The sequence below is a fragment of the Juglans regia genome, unplaced genomic scaffold (genome assembly GCF_001411555.2).
Source record: "Juglans regia cultivar Chandler unplaced genomic scaffold, Walnut 2.0 Scaffold_834, whole genome shotgun sequence".
In the NCBI taxonomy this organism is placed as follows: Eukaryota; Viridiplantae; Streptophyta; class Magnoliopsida; order Fagales; family Juglandaceae; genus Juglans; species Juglans regia.
The window spans coordinates 1-7,148 of record NW_023363296.1 but is presented as its reverse complement, the minus strand read 5'-3'; the positions used below and the strand labels follow the sequence as shown (position 1 = coordinate 7,148).

The 7,148-nt window shown below is 49.1% G+C and overlaps 21 non-coding genes and 1 pseudogene across 21 annotated transcripts; all 22 read left to right on the top strand.

Annotated features, from left to right (window-relative positions):
* Positions 1-198: 198 nt before the first annotated feature.
* LOC118347117 lies at positions 199-317 on the top strand. The gene has a single exon (XR_004800366.1). It is a non-coding gene; the product is annotated as a 5S ribosomal RNA (ribosomal RNA).
* Positions 318-506: 189 nt separating this feature from the next.
* LOC118347128 lies at positions 507-625 on the top strand. Its single transcript, XR_004800377.1, has one exon. It is a non-coding gene; the product is annotated as a 5S ribosomal RNA (ribosomal RNA).
* A 189-nt stretch (positions 626-814) lies between these two features.
* LOC118347125 lies at positions 815-933 on the top strand. Its single transcript, XR_004800374.1, has one exon. It is a non-coding gene; the product is annotated as a 5S ribosomal RNA (ribosomal RNA).
* Positions 934-1,122: 189 nt separating this feature from the next.
* On the top strand, positions 1,123-1,241 carry LOC118347116. Its single transcript, XR_004800365.1, has one exon. It is a non-coding gene; the product is annotated as a 5S ribosomal RNA (ribosomal RNA).
* A 189-nt stretch (positions 1,242-1,430) lies between these two features.
* On the top strand, positions 1,431-1,549 carry LOC118347122. Its single transcript, XR_004800371.1, has one exon. It is a non-coding gene; the product is annotated as a 5S ribosomal RNA (ribosomal RNA).
* Positions 1,550-2,043: 494 nt separating this feature from the next.
* LOC118347118 lies at positions 2,044-2,162 on the top strand. Its single transcript, XR_004800367.1, has one exon. It is a non-coding gene; the product is annotated as a 5S ribosomal RNA (ribosomal RNA).
* Positions 2,163-2,350: 188 nt separating this feature from the next.
* On the top strand, positions 2,351-2,468 carry LOC118347127. The gene has a single exon (XR_004800376.1). It is a non-coding gene; the product is annotated as a 5S ribosomal RNA (ribosomal RNA).
* Positions 2,469-2,655: 187 nt separating this feature from the next.
* LOC118347115 lies at positions 2,656-2,774 on the top strand. The gene has a single exon (XR_004800364.1). It is a non-coding gene; the product is annotated as a 5S ribosomal RNA (ribosomal RNA).
* A 189-nt stretch (positions 2,775-2,963) lies between these two features.
* Positions 2,964-3,082, top strand: LOC118347123. Its single transcript, XR_004800372.1, has one exon. It is a non-coding gene; the product is annotated as a 5S ribosomal RNA (ribosomal RNA).
* A 181-nt stretch (positions 3,083-3,263) lies between these two features.
* LOC118347114 lies at positions 3,264-3,382 on the top strand. The gene has a single exon (XR_004800363.1). It is a non-coding gene; the product is annotated as a 5S ribosomal RNA (ribosomal RNA).
* A 189-nt stretch (positions 3,383-3,571) lies between these two features.
* Positions 3,572-3,690, top strand: LOC118347134. Its single transcript, XR_004800382.1, has one exon. It is a non-coding gene; the product is annotated as a 5S ribosomal RNA (ribosomal RNA).
* Positions 3,691-3,879: 189 nt separating this feature from the next.
* Positions 3,880-3,998, top strand: LOC118347119. Its single transcript, XR_004800368.1, has one exon. It is a non-coding gene; the product is annotated as a 5S ribosomal RNA (ribosomal RNA).
* A 167-nt stretch (positions 3,999-4,165) lies between these two features.
* LOC118347121 lies at positions 4,166-4,284 on the top strand. The gene has a single exon (XR_004800370.1). It is a non-coding gene; the product is annotated as a 5S ribosomal RNA (ribosomal RNA).
* A 190-nt stretch (positions 4,285-4,474) lies between these two features.
* LOC118347120 lies at positions 4,475-4,593 on the top strand. Its single transcript, XR_004800369.1, has one exon. It is a non-coding gene; the product is annotated as a 5S ribosomal RNA (ribosomal RNA).
* Positions 4,594-4,781: 188 nt separating this feature from the next.
* Positions 4,782-4,900, top strand: LOC118347130. The gene has a single exon (XR_004800379.1). It is a non-coding gene; the product is annotated as a 5S ribosomal RNA (ribosomal RNA).
* Positions 4,901-5,084: 184 nt separating this feature from the next.
* LOC118347129 lies at positions 5,085-5,202 on the top strand. Its single transcript, XR_004800378.1, has one exon. It is a non-coding gene; the product is annotated as a 5S ribosomal RNA (ribosomal RNA).
* A 189-nt stretch (positions 5,203-5,391) lies between these two features.
* LOC118347133 lies at positions 5,392-5,510 on the top strand. The gene has a single exon (XR_004800381.1). It is a non-coding gene; the product is annotated as a 5S ribosomal RNA (ribosomal RNA).
* A 189-nt stretch (positions 5,511-5,699) lies between these two features.
* Positions 5,700-5,818, top strand: LOC118347132. The gene has a single exon (XR_004800380.1). It is a non-coding gene; the product is annotated as a 5S ribosomal RNA (ribosomal RNA).
* Positions 5,819-6,006: 188 nt separating this feature from the next.
* LOC118347124 lies at positions 6,007-6,125 on the top strand. The gene has a single exon (XR_004800373.1). It is a non-coding gene; the product is annotated as a 5S ribosomal RNA (ribosomal RNA).
* Positions 6,126-6,314: 189 nt separating this feature from the next.
* On the top strand, positions 6,315-6,433 carry LOC118347113. Its single transcript, XR_004800362.1, has one exon. It is a non-coding gene; the product is annotated as a 5S ribosomal RNA (ribosomal RNA).
* A 117-nt stretch (positions 6,434-6,550) lies between these two features.
* LOC118347131 lies at positions 6,551-6,664 on the top strand (annotated as a pseudogene).
* Positions 6,665-6,855: 191 nt separating this feature from the next.
* Positions 6,856-6,974, top strand: LOC118347126. Its single transcript, XR_004800375.1, has one exon. It is a non-coding gene; the product is annotated as a 5S ribosomal RNA (ribosomal RNA).
* Positions 6,975-7,148: the final 174 nt, after the last annotated feature.

Here is a 7,148-nt window from a genome sequence, read left to right as displayed (position 1 = left end):
GTTGCACCCCTCGTTTTTTGTTTTTCCGCCTTGCGAGATAAATTGACAAGAAGGAGCACTCGGGAGTGGATTTTTGGGAAAATCTCGCCCTGCCCATCGCGTAGCCATGGGTTTGGATCAGATCTCCGTTTGGATTGGGATCGGAAGGACGCTAGTATGTCGCTCAAGATTATATGAATTTTAAGTAATTAGTTTGATGGGTGCGATCATACCAGCACTAATGCACCGGATCCCATCAGAACTCCGCAGTTAAGCGTGCTTGGGCGAGAGTAGTACTAGGATGGGTGACCTCCTGGGAAGTCCTCGTGTTGCACCCCTCGTTTTTGTTTTCTCCGCCTTGCGAGATAAATTGACAAGAAGGACCACCCGGGGGTGGATTTTTGAGAAAATCTCGCCCTGCCCATCGCGTAGCAATGGGTTTGGATCAGTTCTCCGTTTGGATTGGGATCGGAAGGACGCTAGTATGTCGCCCAAGGATTATATGAATTTTAAGTAATTAGTTTGATGGGTGCGATCATACCAGCACTAATGCACCGGATCCCATCAGAACTACGCAGTTAAGCGTGCTTGGGCGAGAGTAGTACTAGGATGGGTGACCTCCTGGGAAGTCCTCGTGTTGCACTCCTCGTTTTTGTTTTTTCCGCCTTGCGAGATAAATTGACAAGAAGGAGCACTCGGGAGTGGATTTTTGGGAAAATCTCGCCCAGCCCACCGCGTAGCCATGGGTTTGGATCAGATCTCCGTTTGGATTGGGATCGGAAGGACGCTAGTATTTCGCTCAAGGATTATATGAATTTTAAGTAATTAGTTTGATGGGTGCGATCATACCAGCACTAATGCACCGGATCCCACCAGAACTCCGCAGTTAAGCGTGCTTGGGCGAGAGTAGTACTAGGATGGGTGACCTCCTGGGAAGTTCTCGTGTTGCACCCCTCGTTTTTGTTTTTTCCGCCTTGCGAGATAAATTGACAAGAAGGAGCACTCGGGAGTGGATTTTTGGGAAAATCTCGCCCTGCCCATCGCGTAGCCATGGGTTTGGATCAGATCTCCGTTTGGATTGGGATCGGAAGGACGCCAGTATGTCGCTCAAGGATTATATGAATTTTAAGTAATTAGTTTGATGGGTGCGATCATACCAGCACTAATGCACCGGATCCCATCAGAACTCCGCAGTTAAGCGTGCTTGGGCGAGAGTAGTACTAGGATGGGTGACCTCCTGGGAAGTCCTCGTGTTGCACCCCTCGTTGTTTTTTTTTCCGCCTTGCGAGATAAATTGACAAGAAGGAGCACTCGGGAGTGGATTTTTCGGAAAATCTCGCCCTGCCCATCGCGTAGCCATAGGTTTGGATCAGATCTCCGATTGGATTGGGATCGGAAGGACGCTAGTATGTCGCTCAAGGATTATATGAATTTTAAGTAATTAGTTTGATGGGTGCGATCATACCAGCACTAATGCACCGGATCCCATCAGAACTCCGCAGTTAAGCGTGTTTGGGCGAGAGTAGTACTAGGATGGGTGACCTCCTGGGAAGTCCTCGTGTTGCACCCCTCGTTTTTGTTTTTCCGCCTTGCGAGATAAATTGACAAGAAGGACCACTCGGGAGTGGATTTTTCGGGAAATCTCGCCCTGCCCATCGCGTAGCCATGGGTTTGGATCAGATCTCCGCTTGGATTGGGATCGGAAGGACGCTAGTATGTCGCCTGGCAACATATGAATTTGGCAATATTGATGGGTGCGATCATACCAGCACTAATGCACCGGATCCCATCAGAACTCCGCAAGTTAAGCGTGCTGTAAGTGAGAGTAGCCTAGGATGTGGGTGTGGACCTCCCTAAAGTCCTCGTGTTGCACCCCTGTTTTTTGTTTTCTCTCCGCCTTGCGAGATAAATTGACAAGAAGGACCACCTCGGGGTGGATTTTGAGAAAATCTGCCCTGCCCATCGCGCAGCAAGGGTTTGGTTCAGTTCTCCGGTTTGATTGGGACTGGAAGGACGCTAGTATGTCGCTCAAGGATTATATGAATTTTAAGTAATCAGTTTGATGGGTGCGATCATACCAGCACTAATGCACCGGATCCCATCAGAACTCCGCAGTTAAGCGTGCTTGGGCGAGAGTAGTACTAGGATGGGTGACCTCCTGGGAAGTCCTCGTGTTGCACCCTCGTTTTTGTTTTTTCCGCCTTGCGAGATAAATTGACAAGAAGGACCACTCGGGAGTGGATTTTTCGGAAAATCTCGCCCTGCCCATCGCGTAGCCATGGGTTTGGATCAGATCTCCGATTGGATTGGGATCTGAAGGACGCTAGTATGTCGCTCAAGGATTATTTGAATTTTAAGTATTTAGTTTGATGGGTGCGATCATACCAGCACTAATGCACCGGATCCCATCAGAACTCCGCAGTTAAGCGTGCTTGGGCGAGAGTAGTACTAGGATGGGTGACCTCCTGGAAGTCCTCGTGTTGCACCCCTCGTTTTTGTTTTCTCCGCCTTGCGAGATAAATTGACAAGAAGGACCACTCGGGGGTGGATTTTTGGGAAAATCTCGCCCTGCCCATCGCGTAGCCAGCGGGTTTGACTGATCTCCGTTTGGATTGGGATCGAAGGACGCTAGTATGTCGCTCAAGGATTATATGAATTTTAAGTAATTAGTTTGATGGGTGCGATCATACCAGCACTAATGCACCGGATCCCATCAGAACTCCGCAGTTAAGCGTGCTTGGGCGAGAGTAGTACTAGGATGGGTGACCTCCTGGGAAGTCCTCGTGTTGCACCCCTCGTTTTTGTTTTCTCTGCCTTGCGAGATAAATTGACAAGAAGGACCACTCGGGGGTGGATTTTTGAGAAAATCTCGCCCTGCCCATCGCGTAGCAATGGGTTTGGATCAGTTCTCCGTTTGGATTGGGATCGGAAGGACGCTAGTATGTCGCTCAAGGATTATATGAATTTTAAGCAATTAGTTTGATGGGTGCGATCATACCAGCACTAATGCACCGGATCCCATCAGAACTCCGCAGTTAAGCGTGCTTGGGCGAGAGTAGTACTAGGATGGGTGACTTCCTGGGAAGTCCTCGTGTTGCACCCCTCGTTTTTGTTTTTTCCGCCTTGCGAGATAATTTGACAAGAAGGAGCACTCGGGAGTGGATTTTCGGTGTACCCGCTTCATCGCCAGAGCCAGCGGGCTTGGACGACTGCTTGGATTGGGATCTAAGGACGCTTTCTATATGTCGCCAAGGATTATATGAATTTTAAGTAATTAGTTTGATGGGTGCGATCATACCAGCACTAATGCACCGGATCCCATCAGAACTCCGCAGTTAAGCGTGCTTGGGCGAGAGTAGTACTAGGATGGGTGACCTCCTGGGAAGTCCTCGTGTTGCACCCCTCGTTTTTGTTTTTTCCGCCTTGCGAGATAAATTGACAAGAAGTAGCACTCGGGAGTGGATTTTTCGGGAAATCTCGCCCTGCCCATCGCGTAGCCATGGTTTTGGATCAGATCTCCGTTTGGATTGGGATCGGAAGGACGCTAGTATGTCGCTCAAGGATTAGATGAATTTTAAGTAATTAGTTTGATGGGTGCGATCATACCAGCACTAATGCACCGGATCCCATCAGAACTCCGCAGTTAAGCGTGCTTGGGCGAGAGTAGTACTAGGATGGGTGACCTCCTGGGAAGTCCTCGTGTTGCACCCCTCGCTTTTGTTTTTTCCGCCTTGCGAGATAAATTGACAAGAAGGACCAGTCGGGAGTGGATTTTTGGGAAAATCTCGCCCTGCCCATCGCGTAGCCATGGGTTTGGATCAGATCTCCGTTTGGATTGGGATCGGAAGGACGCTAGTATGTCGCTCAAGGATTATATGAATTTTAAGCAATTAGTTTGATGGGTGCGATCATACCAGCACTAATGCACCGGATCCCATCAGAACTCCGCAGTTAAGCGTGCTTGGGCGAGAGTAGTACCAGGATGGGTGACCTCCTGGGAAGTCCTCGTGTTGCACCCCTCGTTTTTGTTTTCTCCGCCTTGCGAGATAAATTGACAAGAAGGACCACTCGGGGGTGGATTTTCTAGCTACCTATCAGCCATGGGTTGATCGACCGCATTGATTGGGATCGAAGGACGCTTAGTATGTCGCCAAGGATTATTTGAATTTTAAGTAATTAGTTTGATGGGTGCGATCATACTAGCACTAATGCACCGGATCCCATCAGAACTCCGCAGTTAAGCGTGCTTGGGCGAGAGTAGTACTAGGATGGGTGACCTCCTGGGAAGTCCTCGTGTTGCACCCCTCGTTGATTTTTTTTTCCGCCTTGCGAGATAAATTGACAAGAAGGACCACTCGGGAGTGGATTTTTCGGAAAATCTCGCCCTGCCCATCGCGTAGCCATGGGTTTGGATCAGATCTCCGATTGGATTGGGATCGGAAGGGCGCTAGTATGTCGCTCAAGGATTATTTGAATTTTAAGTATTTAGTTTGATGGGTGCGATCATACCAGCACTAATGCACCGGATCCCATCAGAACTCCGCAGTTAAGCGTGCTTGGGCGAGAGGAGTACTAGGATGGGTGACCTCCTGGGAAGTCCTCGTGTTGCACCCCTCGTTTTTGTTTTCTCCGCCTTGCGAGATAAATTGACAAGAAGGACCACTCGGTGGTGGATTTTTGAGAAAATCTCGCCCTGCCCATCGCGTAGCAATGGGTTTGGATCAGTTCTCCGTTTGGATTGGGATCGGAAGGACGCTAGTATGTCGCTCAAGGATTATATGAATTTAAGTAATTAGTTTGATGGGTGCGATCATACCAGCACTAATGCACCGGATCCCATCAGAACTCCGCAGTTAAGCGTGCTTGGGCGAGAGTAGTACTAGGATAGGTGACCTCCTCGGAAGTCCTCGTGTTGCACCTCGTTTTTTTGTTTTCGCCTTGCGAGAATAAATTGACAAGAAGGACCACTTTCGGGGAGTGATTTTGAAATCTGCGCCCTGCCCTTCAGCGTAGCCATGGGTTTAGATCAGATCTCGATTGGATTGGGATGGAAGGGCAGCTATTATGTCGCTCAAGGGTATTGAATTTTAAGTATTTAGTTTGATAGGTGCGATCATACCAGCACTAATGCACCGGATCCCATCAGAACTCCGCAGTTAAGCGTGCTTGGGCGAGAGTAGTACTAGGATGGGTGACCTCTGGGAAGTCCTCGTGTTGCACCCCTCGTTTTTGTTTTTTCCGCCTTGCGAGATAAATTGACAAGAAGGAGCACTCGGGAGTGGATTTTTGGGAAAATCTCGCCCTGCCCATCGCGTAGCCATGGGTTTGGATCAGATCTCCGTTTGGATTGGGATCGGAAGGACGCTAGTATGTCGCTCAAGGATTATATGAATTTTAAGTAATTAGTTTGATGGGTGCGATCATACCAGCACTAATGCACCGGATCCCATCAGAACTCCGCAGTTAAGCGTGCTTGGGCGAGAGTAGTACTAGGATGGGTGACCTCCTGGGAAGTCCTCGTGTTGCACCCCTCGTTTTTGTTTTTTCCGCCTTGCGAGATAAATTGACAAGAAGGAGCACTCGGGAGTGGATTTTTGGGAAAATCTCGCCCTGCCCATCGCGTAGCCATGGGTTTGGATCAGATCTCCGTTTGGATTGGGATCGGAAGGACGCTAGTATGTCGCTCAAGGATTATATGAATTTTAAGTAATTAGTTTGATGGGTGCGATCATACCAGCACTAATGCACCGGATCCCATCAGAACTCCGCAGTTAAGCGTGCTTGGGCGAGAGTAGTACTAGGATGGGTGACCTCCTGGGAAGTCCTCGTGTTGCACCCCTCGTTTTTGTTTTTCCGCCTTGCGAGATAAATTGACAAGAAGGACCACTCGGGAGTGGATTTTTGAGAAAATCTCGCCCTGCCCATCGCGTAGCCATGGGTTTGGATCAGATCTCCGTTTGGATTGGGATCGGAAGGACGCTAGTATGTCGCTCAAGGATTATATGAATTTTAAGTAATTAGTTTGATGGGTGCGATCATACCAGCACTAATGCACCGGATCCCATCAGAACTCCGCAGTTAAGCGTGCTTGGGCGAGAGTAGTACTAGGATGGGTGACCTCCTGGGAAGTCCTCGTGTTGCACCCCTCGTTTTTGTTTTTTCCGCCTTGCGAGATAAATTGACAAGAAGGACCACTCGGGAGTGGATTTTTCGGGAAATCTCGCCCTGCCCATCGCGTAGCCATGGGTTTGGATCAGATCTCCGTTTGGATTGGGATCGGAAGGACGCTAGTATGTCGCTCAAGGATTATATGAATTTTAAGTAATTAGTTTGATGGGTGCGATCATACCAGCACTAATGCACCGGATCCCATCAGAACTCCGCAGTTAAGCGTGCTTGGGCGAGAGTAGTACTAGGATGGGTGACCTCCTGGGAAGTCCTCGTGTTGCACCCCTCGTTTTTGTTTTTTCCGCCTTGCGAGATAAATTGACAAGAAGGAGCACTCGGGAGTGGATTTTTGGGAAAATCTCGCCCTACCCATCGCGTAGCCATGGGTTTGGATCAGATCTCCGTTTGGATTGGGATCGGAAGGACCGGATCCCATCAGAACTCCGCAGTTAAGCGTGCTTGGGCGAGAGTAGTACTAGGATGGGTGACCTCCTGGGAAGTCCTCGTGTTGCACCCCTCGTTGATTTTTTTTCCGCCTTGCGAGATAAATTGACAAGAAGGACCACTCGGGAGTGGATTTTTCGGAAAATCTCGCCCTGCCCATCGCGTAGCCATGGGTTTGGATCAGATCTCCGATTGGATTGGGATCGGAAGGACGCTAGTATGTCGCTCAAGGATTATTTGAATTTTTAAGTATTTAGTTTTGATGGGTGCGATCATACCAGCACTAATGCACCGGATCCCATCAGAACTCCGCAGTTAAGCGTGCTTGGGCGAGAGTAGTACTAGGATGGGTGACCTCCTGGGAAGTCCTAGTGTTGCACCCCTCGTTTTTGTTTTTTCCGCCTTGCGAGATAAATTGACAAGAAGGAGCACTCGGGAGTGGATTTTTGGGAAAATCTCGCCCTGCCCATCGCGTAGCCATGGGTTTGGATCAGATCTCCGTTTGGATTGGGATCGGAAGGACGCTAGTATGTCGCTCAAGAGTTATATGAATTTTA